Raw genomic sequence first — 16,515 nt, 5'->3', positions numbered from 1 at the left:
AAAAGAAATGATAAAAATTGAGTATCTGTAGTCCTCTCAGGACTGCAATAAACACAGATCATTATTCCATTAACTCCCACCCGCTCCCTTCTCGGCTCCTTCCAAAGCCATGCCCCCAAAACAAATGACCGCGCGATCCCGGCCGTTCGCTCAGCTGGAAGAGTCGGACGCGTTTACCAGCTTTACCAGATGTAGTGAAATCATGTAAGATTCACAAGTAATAAAATAACTAACTTTATCAGTATGAATATAAACAATTAACATGGCTGTTAGTACTCACTATCAAGCTCGCATATCGATACTGGTAAAGTTTAAAATATTGTACTAGCTGGTAACGGAATCAAACTCAATATAAGGCAAAGCTATAACTAGCTTCATTGATACACGTTTGCCGTTACTATCAGTTACACTGTGATGAAGGTGAATTTGTAAGATTCATAACATAAGATTGTTTACAGATAAACTGAGTAACATACACTCAATCACCTTCTAACAACTGCATTGCAGACCCAAGATAATATAACACACACACACAACATATATTGTATAGCACATACAGATACAACATAAAGACATAGGTAAACATATGTAGAGCATATAACAACAAACCAAACGTGAAAAAACGAAACAGATAGAGTTCACGTTGAAAATAGGAACAAAGTTTAGGCAGAGGGTAAAGCTAGGTATAAAAATAGATCCCCTAAACCTTTTAACCTAAAGTTAGATTTGGCGAAATTAAACAAAACAGCTTTCGACTGCAGATAGGCCTATTGCTTATTTATCGTCTCAACCCTGGCTCACTAACAGTAACGTTATACCAGTCGACACCAAAGTTACTCTGTCATAGATAAGCCAGTACCGTTTGTTATGCTACGTAACGTTAGGTAGCTATATTAGGTAGCTACGTGTGTTAGTGATACTTGCTTCATAAAAAAATAAATGCCATCAAAATGAAAACAGCAAGATTACCTGTCCAGCAGAAATAAAGCCATCATGGAGTCACTTTTCAGCCCCTTGAGATCACTCAGTCGTCGCCACCGCTGGAAAGCCACGCCGATATTGACTCTCGTATGGTTTCTTTATTTATCCAAAGATTTTTTGTTCATAGCCTTTTCAAATACTGTCTTTCTTTTTTTAACTTCTTTGACTTCGCTGCCTCTATATGCAGGTAACGTTACTGATAATTTTGACTGTTCTTTCTCTGCCATAATTGTTATTACTAGCTTTCGTGCCTCTTCAAACGGGTGCGCGCATTTGTGCTGCTCCTGTATCAGCAGAGGTGGTATCCATGGTAGCGAGGGAGAGTGACAGTCGCCCCAGCCAATCATTTCTTTCGTCCCGAATGGAATAATGAGCTGTGTTTATTACAGTCCTGAGAGAACTACAGAAACTCGATTTTTATAATTTTTTTCCAGAGTACTTACATTTTAATTATGCATTGATATATAAAGACAGTTTAAACAAATTTGGAAAAAAGTATTTTTGGGGATTTCTACCTACAATACCTTTAATTATGCTCTTAACACACACACAGAGTGGATTTTCTTTTGTAATTGCGGCTTTGAACGATTACGTAATCGTGGCATCCGTAATCGTAATCGCAATTAGAAATTCCATTAATTGTGCAGCCCTAGGTGTTAGTAAATTCATAAATGGATGTTGCTCAGACCTGTAGTTTTGGAGAGATACTCAATAGCTAAGAGTGAAAAGGTTTACTTATACTTCTTAGATCTTTTCTTAACTGAAACATTTTTAGAAAAGGATATTTGTACTTAGAGCATTGCCTTCTTTTGAGGCAAAATAATAATTTTTCTGAACAAATAATTACTTTGTGACCAATAAAAAAGTATGCTCTTTATAGTATGAATTTAGTATGAATGTAATCCGGACTACATTTGTAATTTTGTCATTATCATGTGATCTATTATACTATTGTAAATTGTGCTGCTTTGCTGCTACAACTATTTTCACATTCTGTACTACTATATGGTAGAAAATGATGTGCTCTAGGATACAGCCTGTCATGAAAAATCACTTTGTCACTTTGCTATCATAATCTTTATCAACAACCATTCACTTGTTTAGAAACTTTAACAATCGTGTATGTGAGAGCTTTCAAAACTTTCTTTTTCTGTATTTGTTTATCTTATGTTGTTATTTGGTTATTCTTTTAGAGAAATGCATTATAATTACCATTAACATCTGACCTGATGAAGGATTCTTCATTTTATCTGGATTGATGGCTTGTCATATGCAAGTTATGATCTCAGCAGTGTTTGACAGGTTTGTTATATCAACTTCCGTCCCACTGTGTTTGAACACGCGCCTGGGGGAAAGTGTATGCATTCAGGCATGTGTATTGCAGAGAGCTTCAGACAGATTAATTAACTCAAAGAGACTCATGGGATGGAGACTGGCCAACATAGAATGACAGCCCGGCTGTATGCTAGCACTGCTCAGTGGAGGCATGCAGTTAATGTGAAATATGCCTGTGTCAATAATACTAATGGTCAATTTCAGAGCCCCTGCTTTGGCTCTTCTTCAGACAATGCCATCTCCATCAGAGGTAGTTTGATGCTTTTAGGTCATATTATCTTTCTTTGTTTTGATTGTCTCTTGACATCATTAAGGCAGCATTTATGGACAATTGCAAATTAGATCTATGTCTAGTTGTTTCTCTTAGACAGTAATGGAAGTAAAGACTAACTTAAAACTAAGTAAACTAAAGGATCTTTACTTAAGATAAAAATAATAAGTAATATTATAGTTCTCTGTTACGGACATGACAGTTCTGAAAATGGTATTTATACGACTATTGAAACACATATAAAAAGAAAAAAACTTTAACAGAGACCTTAAACTACCAAACTTGACCTCCCAGTTAATCGAAATTAAAACTGAAATTGTACCGCAAATGGTTATGGATTATTTATAGCATGTGATTATATAACATGTGCTCACACCATCTCACTCAATGGCTTTCCTGAGTATAGTTTTACGTGATGTGTACAAGCTATTTTATCTACTTTTTATGGGGTGGAAACACTGAGACGTGATACATTTAAATAAGTTCTTCTGTTTCTTGCAACAAACCTTCTGATATTCATTCATGTTTAATTCATGCTATAACTTGTAGTAAAGAGTAGGAGATAAACGGTTCATGTGCGCTCCTCGCTGCTGCTTGAACTAAGGCTATACAATTTGTCATGCTACATTAAAACATAAGAAAATGACAGTTATTGTTTGAATTTCGTGAAAAAATTGAAAGAATTTGAAAGCTGAGACCTTGTCGATCTTTGCGATATACAGTATGTAGCGATATATATCAGTGGTGGGCCGTGCATTTCACACCTAGGCCTTCAGTGGTGTCCTACCTGGATTTATAACTTTTAATTGTGTAGCAGCATACAGACTCTATAATTGTTGTGAAATTGCTGTTTTTATTTTGCACCTGCAGTTATTGGGTTAATGCGGTGAGTTCGGAAAAGGCTGGGTAGAGAGAAATGAGCGAGTGAGTTCGGCTTGAGCGTTAGTGTACAGTGGTTCTTGCGTTCCAAACTATAAGTTCAGAAACGGAGCCTCCCTTGTCTTGTCGTTCAAGGGTTATAATAGTTCCTTGTTAGATGTTACAATATTATGAATGTTTGAAAAACACATTCAATCATACATTTACAAGAACATTTAAGAAAATCATATTCACCATGGAAAAAACAGGGGCAAAAAAACTAACTCACCAAAACTACTGATTATTTTTTACACAAAATCCATCCTAATTTCTTTCCTCAAAAATACTTCAATTACTCTGTTGTACAGGTTTTCTGCGTTTCAGTTCCAACAATAAGTCTTTTCTATCAAGGCTAATGCTGAAAGTCGAGCCATAAGTTTGAATTCGCTTTACTGCTGAGAGTGTCTTCTCGACAGAAGCAATGGACAGCGGGACAGTCACCGCAAAACATAACGATGTGTAGCCTACAGCTGCCCCATGATCTCACACAGATTTTTTTAATGTAATCAATGAGATCAGCAGGACTTTTGCCTTCAAAATCATTTGTGGCATACATTACAGTCCTGTTTTTACCCAGACAGATCAAATAGACTTCCCTGACTCTGCGTTAAGCTGGATGGCTGAATTTTAGTTAATCCACTTCCTGATGTAACATTTAATTAAGTCCATCAACCAAGAGGACAAATATGAAACCATATTATAATGAACAGCCTCTATGGAACAATGAGCATCAGTCACAATCTTAGTATAGTGATTTCATCTTCTGCTTATCATGCCTCTGTATCTCATTCATCACACCACCCTTTTCATTTCTGCCCATTGATTTAACAACAAATTCACAGATGAGCTTCTATTCTAGAATTCCAAATAACAGCAGGCCATTGCTTTGACTCCACAGTCTCAGTCAGAGCTGTTCCAGAGTCTCAGCAGACGGTCATATCATCTCCATAATTGGCTCATTGTTTTCACTCGTTGTGGTCTTTAGTCTTAGTCTGATGCCGAGTCACAGCGGAACAAACCATCCGCAGTCTCTGGGTCAGCTGCTGCGCTTGGCCTTTAAAGCTAGTCCTGCCGGGCGTCCAAATGTCAGCATACACGCAGACCTTTCCTCCGTGTATGTGTGTGTTTGTTTGTACATGTGTGATGAGGATCGATGCAGCTTGCACAATCTTTACCATATGCGCAGCTCTTCCTGAAACATCAATGCCTGTGTGCCATACTAAAGGCCCCGATATATTCTCGTCAAAGTTAATTTTTCTTCTTTAATTAATAGCTGTGTTGTGTTCTTATAAATACTTATTGTGAGTGATAATACAGTTACTAACCTCTATAAATGCATCATTGATGGCTTTAAGTAAAGTGAAAACATAGGTAGCAATTTTCCTAAAGCGAATGTTAAGAAATCATGAAGATTTTAAGTGGTTTGCTTGTAAACGTAGCTAATGAACAATAATTCCTGTAATAAAATAATGGAGAAAAAAACACAGAAATCAGTAATACGAAAAAATATATTTTTTAATGTTACATACTAGCAAAACACTGCAACAATATTTTTTAAAGCATAATTTCAAACTGCTATCAATACCATGCATATGGCTGAGGATATATATATATATATATATATATATATATATATATATATATATATATATATATATATATTAACAAATCAAAATTACCATTCATGACCTCTAATGCAAACATTAGCCATTAAAGACATAACTGATAATCTTGTGACCCTGGATCACAAAACCAGTCACGAGGGTTACATTTTTTAACTGAAATACATCATCTGAAAGGTACATAGGTCACATAGGTACATTTTTTGAAATTGAATAAATAAGCTTTTCATTGATGTATGGTTTGTTAAGAGATGACAATATTCTGACAATCTGGAATCTGAGGATGCCAAAAAATCGAAACATTGAGAAAATCGCCTTTAAAGTTGTCCATTTATGTTCGCAATTGTGCTGCATTCACTCACAAAAAGAAATGTTTTATATATTTACGGTAGGAAATTTACAAAATATCCTAATGGAACAGGATCTTTACTTAATATCCTAAAGATTTTTGGCATAAAAGAAAAATCTATAAGTTTGACCCATACAATGTATTGTTGGCTATTGCCACAAATATACCCGTGTTACTTGTTACTGGCTTTCTGGTCCAGGGTCACAAATAAGCTTTCCATTGATGTATGGTTTGTTAGGACACTATTTGTCTGAGATACAACTAGTTGTGAATCGGGAATCTGAGGGTGCAAAAAAATCAAACCATTGAAAAAATTGCCTTTAAAGTTGTCCATTTATGTTCGAGATTATGCTGCATCCACTCACAATTTTTTTTATATGTGTGTGTGTATATATATATATATATATATATATATATATATATATATATATATATATATATATATATATATATATATATATTTACGATAGGAAATTTACAAAATATCTTCATGGAACATGATCTTTACATAATATCCTAATGATTTTTGGCATAAAAGAAAAATCGATAATTTTGACCCATATAATGTATTGTTGGCTATTGCCACACAAATACCCGTGGTTTTGTGGTCCAGGGTCACATTTGATAATTTATAAATCAAAAGTATAATGAATTATGAGCATGCACATTGAAAAAGCATGCATGACTTATAGGGAATTAGAAAAATTATATAAATGTAGGCCTAACAATAACTGTTCTTATAATGCAGTCTTAATGAGTCTTTATAAATATATTAATAGAATAGTAATACTTATAAATACATATAAATGAGCCTATAATTTATTATAAGCCTGGGCTTCATAGAATGTGTTACCAAAATGAGTTTGAAATACCTTTGCAGCGGTGTATTGTTACTGAATCCCGAAGCAATTAGATGAAAATGTACATGTCTGCTTGCTTTTCACTCAATATCAAATCAAATCCAACAAAAATGACAGCCGTGAGAAAAACATCAGTTAAGAAAGCATCTGATCATAGCGACATGGATACGTGTGCATGAGCTCTGCAATTCAACATTATCCAGTCAAGTCAAGTCACATCATGTTTGTTTATATAATACAATAGATTGCTTTAAAGATCATTAAACATAAACAAAAACAGTCTCAGTGTCATTTTCAATTAGACTGACAATTTCCACTATAAAGCAGCTTTCCGGTGTGTTCATGTTTTTACTTTTGTCGGAGCTCGACAGACTGAACAGAAAAAATTAACCGGAGGAGATTTCCACGTCGAAGGCAGAGCCCCAGAAGCGACCTATTATGTAATTCCCATGGATCAACGGTAGTTCAAAGATGTTTACCAGCTGGAGCGAACTTTTCTAGAAAGTTCACTTTGCCAAGCTGTTTTGAACTCCTGAAATGGACTCCAAACGAACTTAGTTTGGGCCTTATTTTGTTCAAAATGACGGTTCATTCTTCAATTTTGCTTGAAGTATATTGGAACTGTAAAGGTGCAGAGAGCTGCTTCTGTTGTACTCTATACACAGACAGGCCTGACTGTGTTTTGTGACTGCTGTGAACAGCTGGTCAAGTCTGTGGTGTGATAAAGGCTCTCTCTCTTTCTACTGTAGTTTTTTCAAACACTTGCTGACTTTGAGCAGCGGCACTCCTCACTGATCGGCTGATCATTAATTCTTTTTTTATGTCATCTTTTTTGATGCGGTAGCAGTTTTTCTGTTGCAGCGGTGCCCTGTTGGCTGGAGATTTCAACAGCATCAGCACACACACACACACACACACACACACACACACACACACACACACACACACACACACACACACACACACACACACACACACACACACACACACACACACACACACACACACACACACACACACACACACACACACACACACACTCACACAGAGACATCTTCAGATGCTGCTTATACATTATTCAACCCCACAATCCTGTGTATATTCAGCCAATTCAAGTTTAGGGGGCTGGATAATATGCTGTTAGGCTTTCTAATGGACTCTACCTATAGTAAAGAAGAAAAAAAAATCACCATTGAGATCTCTTTATTATTTCAACAGCTCCCTCAGGACTGCAACAAGATCAAATGGAGAACAAATGGAGACTTTGTCTTTCTCCTGAGAAAAAGACCAGAGTAATCATATGTGTCCATAGATTTTTAGAAGACATGTCTAAATTTTTCCTTTGCCAAGTTTGTAACTAGAAGTCAAATATCTTAATATATATATATATATATATATATATCACATTTCTCCAAAGAGTAAATGCCCAGAGTAGGGATTGTCAGAGATATTTCCCTTGTGAAAAAGAGAGGAAAAATAAGTACAGTTTATTATTATATTTTAAAGTAATATAGCTATTTAAGTGCGAACTGAATGTAATGTTTGTGTGTACACTTAACTGCGTGTTATTTATAATTAAATGAACATGTAATATATTTTAATTGTATCTAGTAAATGCAATAGTTGAACTTAAGAGTGAGACTCAAATAGTGGGATTTTATATATAAATTCATAATTTGAAATATTTTTAATGTGTACATTTATGGTAAAATAATATATTATATATATACATATACACATTTCTCAATACTTAGGTCACTTTTTCAAAACTCTTCACACAGTTCTCCAAACCAACTTTCAGCTCGGCACAGCAGTTCATTTCACTTTCAAAATGCACTAAAACTACCATATCACTTCATACATGTCTCAAATCAACATATTCTTCCATGTTCCATCACACTAGCAAAGGTTGACAGACAACAAACACACTTTGTCACCCACAAAACAATGACCTAAAAACACTAACAACAGGTAGCATTATACAATGTTTTCTTCTGTAAAACAAGCACACCTCTCTACCGTTTAGAATTCACTCCAATATATTTTACTGGAATGAATCAGACATGATGCAGTATGCTTCAATATATTTTATTGGCTTTTTTTGTTTGTTTTTGCACAGACTCATTTACAAAATACAAGAATTTGTACACACCATTCACCGATACAGATACAATAGGAATCAGGTGTGGTTGGTCCAATTGTCCAATTGTTTTTATAGCATTTCATTTTTAGATTCGAAATATATTTCATTACAATATTACTGTAGAAATTTAGCAAATTGCTGTCATATTCAGTTTCGTATTATGTTATTGTTTTGAACATAAGTTTAACAGTTTTGAAAACAGTAGGCCTATGTAAGCATGTGCAAATTGGCCTGTAAGTACACAGAGCTTTGGTGGTTGTTGTGTCGAAGTGAGAAAATAATTAATGTAATTTGAAAGATGTAGTCATTGAATGCATTTTGTGCCAAAGCAATGATAAATGATCCACAGTTTAGCCCACATATACTTCTGTTGTGCTCACTGTGTGGAGAGTTTTGAAAAAGTGACCAAAGTATTGAGAAATGTGTCCTAGAGACTGTAAATAAATGTAATTTGCTGTTTAGTACATTTACAGTTTTTTACAATCGCTATGACAATTTTTTCAATACTTTTGACAAATTTCCTAAACTCTTAACACAGTTAGCACTACATCCGTCTGTGTAAGCTATACTATTAACACATTTATTGTTGCTTTAACACAAAATGCATACAATTAACACAAATTTAAAATGCTTGAACTTCTTTTACACACAAGCTCAAACAAGACCAAAACAATGGATTTTTACTGGCAAATTAACAATGCTTTATCGCTGTATGTCAGAACAGATAATACCATGTTCTAAACCTAACCCAGGCTAAAGTCAAGGTAAACAGCTGTTTATTTTGTGAATTGAAACACAAATATATCCCTGCATTTTATTCTATTGTTACTGAGAAACAGCTGATTGAATTATGAAAATATATACATTTATTTTTATTTATTTTCTATATTGCAGCAATTCTGTCTCTGTCTTCGTTTTTTCATTACAGTAACCGCACATTCTCTGACATGGGTCTTTTTTTATTGAATTTCTGCAGCAAAATACCTAAACCCAACAAAACAAAAATGTAGAGAGGCTTCAAAAGATCTGCAGTGCAAAACACAATCTATGATCAATACAATATACTGTCTGTTGTATAAGGGCAGACCTGACAAATATAAAATAATGCAGTTTCTGTAATGCCATCTGATGTTAGTGTTTTTATGACATTGTGCTATGATTGACTAAATCTTCCTGTTGGATGAGAACATATGTTAGTGTTTTGAAAAATTATTTGATTTTGAGACATGTTTGCAGTGTTTGGTAGACAGTGTATTGTTGCTAGTGTATTATTGTATTTTGAAAATTAGTGTTGGAGTTTAGTTTACAATGTGGGATTTTGAGCATGAAATTAACTGTTTTGCCAATTGTGCGTTGTAGGTGTGTTGGTGCGTTAAGAGTTTAGGAAATCTGTTAAAAGTATTGAAAGAATTGTCATAGCGATTGTAAAAAACTGTAAAATATATTAACTTTAAATGTAATATCAAATTACACACAGCAGTTAACACATCAACATAATGCACATCTTAAAATAAAGTCAACATATTATTGAAACATAACAATATAAACATGTATTTAAACTAAAACTTTAAATGTATTCAAAGTAAAACTTTAAATGAGATAATATTTCAAAGTGCACTTTTTTAAAAGTGTACTCCAGTGTTTCAAGGAACTGTCATAAAGCATACTCTTTAAACCTATGAAGCCTTTTATTTAATCAATATGTTATCTGCAAATATCTTTTTAAATGTAGTTTTAAGATTTGAAGAACAGTATACATTCAGTAATTAAACACACTTATTTTCACAAGGGTTACTTTTCACAAAAAAAAAAAAAAGTACAGTGAGGGGCTGTAAAATAAAACTGTGGCGAAGGACGGCCGAGGGAGGTGAGAGAACGGTGCGAGGCCGCTGGTGCGATTGCTAATGAGCAACACCTGTGTAGAACACTGGTCTCGCATCTCTCACGGAGGAGCTGAAGCATAAAGGAGGAGCGACGACGTTGATGATCGAGAGAGGAACAGGCCCGTGTTTGGTATATGTATTTGTTTTATTTTCGGTAGCCAGTAGTCGTCCGTGAGGGGCTGCTGGCGGTATTTTTGGTTTGTTTGTTTTATTGTAATAAAGTATTTTGAATGTTCGCCGGTTCCCGCCTCCTTCTTCCCTTAACATTGCTACACTGGTGTCGAAACCTGGGAAGAGGGAGGAACGCGCTGTCAGAGAGTCCTCGCCGCTCTGGGGAATCCGCGGTGCCATCGAGCATGGTACGCGATTCGCCACCGCTCGCCGTGGGCCGGAGCCTGCTGCCATCCGCCGGGTAGGGGAGGAGCAGGGAGCGGGGGACTCCTAGCGTCTGCCCTAGAGCCCAAGGAGCCATCGCCGTCCACCGGGCGGCGGAGGAGCGTCGAGCCGTCCACCGAGGGCTACCCAGCGTCACCGCCAGGCACCGCAGAGGAGATCGCCCAGCTGGTGGGGGACCAGATGGCAGAGCGTTGTGGGAACCGGACCAAGTTTTTTTTTTTTTTTTCCTCTCTTGATCTGTCGCTCCTCATGATCCGTCTCCGTTTCCCTCGGCTTGTCGGTCCATACCCCCCAGGGATCGCCGCCGCCGGGGGGGAGAAGGCACAGGCTCGTGGGTACCCCCCGGCCTGTGAGGGGCGATGGGGGTATGTGGCGAAGGACGGCTGAGGGACGTGAGAGAACGGCGCGAGGCCGGTGGTGTGATTGCTAATGAGCGACACCTGTGTAGCACACCGGTCTCGCATCTCTCACGGAGGAGCGGAAGCATAAAGGAGGAGCGACGCCATTGATGATCGAGAGAGGAACAGGCCTGTGTTTGGTTTTTGTGTTTTATTTTCGGTTGCCAGCAGTCGTCCGCAAGGGGCTGCTGGCGGTATTTTTGGTTTGTTTGTTTTATTTTAATAAAGTATTTTGAATGTTCGCCGGTTCCCGCTTCCTTCTTCCCTTAACATTGCTACAAAAACGTACATAAAATAATCATTCAGCTACAGAAGTGGTCCAGTAAGGGTTAATGCCCGACGAGGTGTCCATTGTCAGGTTTTAATGGACGACGGCGAGGTGTGAACCGGCCGACGCGCAGCGGAGGTTGAAAAACCTGAAACCTGACAATGGACATTAACATTAAAACCTGACAATGGACACCTCGGAGGGCATTAACCCGCTTATACCATGGTCACTTGTCAAATAAAACATGTTTAAAACATTAGTTTATATTTTAATTAGGCTAAATCTAGTTTTTACAAATAATAAATAATAACTTGCCTGACGGTTTATTTAGCAGCCGGAGATTTTAATAGTCCGCTCAGCTTGTAGAACCCTTCAGGTTCAAAAATGCATTTTTTTTTTTCATGAAACACAAAGGTAGGCATAGTTATTTTTTTATTACACATAAAACAATTAATCAAACAACAAAAACAGAGCAGCAGCGGTGTAATTTTCAAAGCTGGAGTCCATTTCTTTTTGAACAATAAAGTCTCTGAGTGTAACTATTTAGGCCTACTGCCCATTTCGAAATTTTTTTCGTGTTGATCTCATCTTTTTCGTCTTCTATTTGATTCAATTATCCCGGTGTTATCTCTTTGTGTCGTTTCTCCGTTTTATTTAAATTTTTTCTTTCTTCAGCAGCATCCCAGTCGTCAAAGTTGTCATATTCTCCATAAATGTTAAAAGAAATAACGAAGTCGCTCATTGTTGTATTAGTAGGCTATGTAATATCTAACTAACGTTAGATGTTTGTTTTGATAGAGCAAACTGTTAACGGATACTTTGACTGCATGTTGCTATGGTTACTCACAGCTGTTGTAGGCAGCGCATTTATTTATTAATTTCGAATGGTACAGGCAGTTTCACAAGAACTACTTTACTAGGTGTCCTCTATCACTTTTTAACGGAAACCCTGCAGCCAATCAGAATCGAGTATTCACCCAGACCATGGTATAATATGATTTATGCTAACCCAAGTTTTTTAAAGCAATACAAAAACATCTATGTAAAAAACAGGCACAAAACATACTGAACATTGTCCACTTTCAAATTGTCTTTCACACTTGTGCACATTCAAACCTGACCGCAAGAACCAATGATGTCAAATGTGTCAAGTTAGAGACTTAAAAAAATCAAAAAAACATAGGCAAATATAACCAATGACGCAATGACTAAAATAAGACACTTTATATTCAGTTGGATCCAGCTGAGGCAGTACTTCTGCATGCATATGTCTTCATGCATGATTGTATTAGAGATAGGAAGGAAGGGTACAATTCCTTTCAGCTCAGAGGCATGTGTATATGATAAGAATGGAATTCAGTGAGTAATTGTGTGTGAATGAAAGTGTGTTGTGTGTGAGAGAGGGTGGGAATGAAAGGGCTTGTGCTAGTGCTGGCCTTCTGTGCCAAATCTCAGTTATGATCGTGTCTGTGCATATTGCAGTGTGAATTATCTGAGAGGTGAGTTGTGAGTAATCCAGGCACTATGAGTCCAGTGATTTCTGGCTGAGAATTCTAGGATATACTCTGCTGGTGTCTGTTTCATACCGTCTGCTTGCTTCTGTACAAACTCCAGTATTTCTCATGAAATCTGCTCAGAGGTTGCTCTTTCATTTCTCTGGACACTTTAAGAGCTTTCAGGTATGTTTAATTTAATTACAATGATCTGAAAAGTTTCCGCCACCATTTCTGAGGCTATAGCGCTCTAAAAAAAGCAAAATGAACACTGTTCTTTACAATGTTCAGTGGATTAGGATAAAGCTGTTCAACCCAACAGGGTTTCTGGTGGAGAATGCAGCTTATGTGGTCATGTAAAGGTATAAGTGACATTCTTAAAGGTTTAAAAAAGAATGTGTATTTGCAACGGATAACTAAAGTAATGGAAATGTGTTGAGAAATCTACACAATGACGGCATCACATGGACAGTATATGCGGCTTAAGAATAAAAACACTTTCTCGCAACAAATGCCATTCTCTGAAAATCAAGAGGAGAAACATGAGATTCAGATGGTAATTGTTTCTCATACATAGGCCTACTCAATATATTTGCATGGTCCATGCTTTTGGTTGACAGTAGAGGAGGGAGTTCTGTGATCCAACGAATGTTCAACATGACAATACATTTAATAATAGGAAACTAATATCCTATTCATTTATTATTCATTCAAAAGTTTACATGATTTTGTTCTTTTTTCTTTTCTTTTTTTTCCAGATATGTGGATAAGGATGGCATTTAAATTACAACACAAACTTGGTGTTTGTCAGAAAATAGTAGGATATTCGGCGGGGAATTTTTACTCTGTGTGAGAAAAACACAGACATTCTGGATTTGGAAGGCTATAAAATCACAGACTAGCCCCTGCATATGTTGTTACATTCCCCATTTCTGTCTGAATAGTGTTTAGGAAAAATAAAACTTCTTCTCTTCAATTAAAAAAAAAAAAAAAAAAAAACACTTTCAAGTTCTGACCATCCACCCTGTCCATTCTCCACAGCACACCTACAAATACCTCTCACTTCCTGGCTGTCAGTTCTACAGTCATGGTTTGCAAACGCCTGGTTCATCTACCCTCTTGGTACCCTTTTAGATTGTGATCAGTTAACTCTCTTTGGTTGGTTTAGCTCCTCCTGACAAATATAATATTGGCCACTCTGACATTCCCAATGGTCCCTATGGGTCCAGAGCCTTAAGCACTATAACTCTAAGCACTAAGATCTGCCGCTGGGTCAACCACTCTCACATCGATTGATTCTGTGTGCTCCAGTAATCTGCTAGATGACCGTGTTTACTGGGATTAACTTGTTGCAGACTGCACTGTAGAAGCACACTGAGAATAAGACTCTATTTTTCATAGAGAGATGATTTTAGCCAGCTTTCTCTCTCTCTCTCTCTCTCTCTCTCTCTCTCTCTCACACACACGCACGCACGCACGCACGCACGCACGCACGCACGCACATTCCATATATGTAATGGTTTTTATACTGTATGAACTGTACAGTCATTTATAGGCTTGTTTGTCCTCATTGGGACCGAAAAAGTCCCCACAAGGTCAAAATGTACTGCTCTTACTGTACTTGTGTGAACATTTGGTCCCCATAACATAGGGAAGTCCAGGAGCACACATACACACATGTTGTGTTTTCATGTTTTAAGGGGACTTTCCATAGACATATGATTTTTGAAGTCTACACACTATATTCTATCCCCTTACACTAAACCTACCCATCACAGAAAACTTTCTGCATTTTCACATTCTCAAAAAACATCACTAACTGTAGTATTATTTATAAGCTGTTTTCCTTATGGGGACCAAAAAATGACAAATCACATTGGAAGGATTTAGTTAAGTGGTGCTTCCTAAGGCCTACTGTTATTTTTGGAAATCAGAACCACCTTGCAGTGTGCTGAAAACCATTAAGAACACCTCAGCAACTACTTAGCAAACACTCCCAAAACCCCTGAGTGGTGGTGAGTTTTACAAGGTAAACATTTTCTTAAAGATAAAAATTTAGTTTATTCTTGATATTTGAAGCATAACTCATAATGAAAGAATAAAGCAGGGAACAAGCTGCTTATTGCATCATTCCCAGTACCTTTAGAATGAACCAAGACTAAAGTGCACTAGCATCAGCATTCGAGAGAATGACTCCATTAGTCCTAGCAGAGCCTAGAATAAAAGCCACACAACGAAAACGAAATGTTAGCAAAGCAAAACTGCAGTTGCGTTCAGAAATGAGCCTTAATGACAGTGGAGTCCTTACAGAATGCGTTACAATCTCTCACGCCTCCTAATCATTGCTTAGACAGTCCAATTTTCCTGTATAGTGGCATCATTTGCTTCACAGAGGCTCCTTATCTGCCCAGTAGCAGCGTGGAGGTGAGAATGAAGGGATTGCTGTGACATTTAGGTAAAGAGCAGCCTTTACAGCAGGGAGCTTTTGAATAAAGACATATATAATAAGTATAGGTCATATACTCGTACAATCAGGATGTGTGTGTCCTCATAAATCAATTAGGCCTAGTGTGTGTGGAATGAAAGAGTTATGGGATATGGCGGACGACTTTTAGTAGATAAAATGTCTGTGATCTTCACCTTGATGCATCACCAGAGAATAATCCAGCAGAAAACGATACTCGGTTACTAACGTAACCTCGGTTCTCTCTAGAGAGGGAACGAGTATTGCGTAAGTTTAGCTTACGATACGGTAAAGATTCATCTTCTCGAGATATTGAAGCCAAAAAAAAGGCAGGAACTTCTAGGTTATAAAACCTGACAAAGGTAGACGGAGAGCTTCAGTCCGTCGCTACACATATGTCATGGATAGAAATCCCACTGGACCACCCCCACGACGAGGCCACGCCTCTCGTGGAATGAGCCCTGATGCCCAGAGGGCATTGCAGACTTTTTGACGCGTAAGCAGCTGCTATAGCGTCCACTATCCATCTGGACAGGCTCTGTTTCGAGGAGGCGAGACCCTTGGTGCACCCACCAAATGAAACAAAAAGCTGTTCTGAACGCCTGAAGGAGGTGGAGCGCGTAATGTATTATCTCAGCGCCCTGACAGGGCAGAGGAGATTCACCTCACCTTCGCTGTCAGATGCTGGCAGAGCTGACAGCGAAAAAACTGGCGCTCTGAATGGAGTGCCCATCACTTTAGGAACATAGCCATGTCTAGGTCTGAGGATGACTTTAGAGTCATTCGGCCCGAACTCAAGACACGACGCGCTGACCGACAGCGCATGCTGGTCCCCCACCCGTTTTACTGACGACAGTGCAGTCAGAAAGACGTTTTTCAGTGATAGATATTTCAACCCCACGGAGTCTAGTGGTTCAAATGGAAAGGCTTTCAGGGCCTCGAGGACCAATGATATATCCCACATAGGAACCGACTGGGGGCGCGGCGAGTTCATCCTTCTAGCTCCTCTAAGGAAGTGGATTACCAACTCATGTCTTCCCAGTGACTGGCCGTGCGACAATTCTGCGAACGCTGCCACGCCCGTCACGTATACTTTGAGCGTGGATGGGGACCTCCACTTATCCAACAGCTCTT

At 37.8% G+C, this 16,515-nt stretch overlaps 1 protein-coding gene across 2 annotated transcripts in view; it reads left to right on the top strand.

The window, feature by feature from the left end:
- Window positions 1–16,515, top strand: part of grid1b (glutamate receptor, ionotropic, delta 1b) — an 816,517-nt gene that overhangs the window by 54,116 nt on the left and 745,886 nt on the right. The window lies entirely within an intron of this gene.

Source organism: Siphateles boraxobius, unplaced genomic scaffold (assembly GCF_051911475.1).
Source record: "Siphateles boraxobius isolate OS27281-9 unplaced genomic scaffold, OSU_SipBor_1 55, whole genome shotgun sequence".
Lineage (NCBI taxonomy): Eukaryota > Metazoa > Chordata > Actinopteri > Cypriniformes > Leuciscidae > Siphateles > Siphateles boraxobius.
This window is presented reverse-complemented; position numbering and strand designations above follow the sequence as displayed.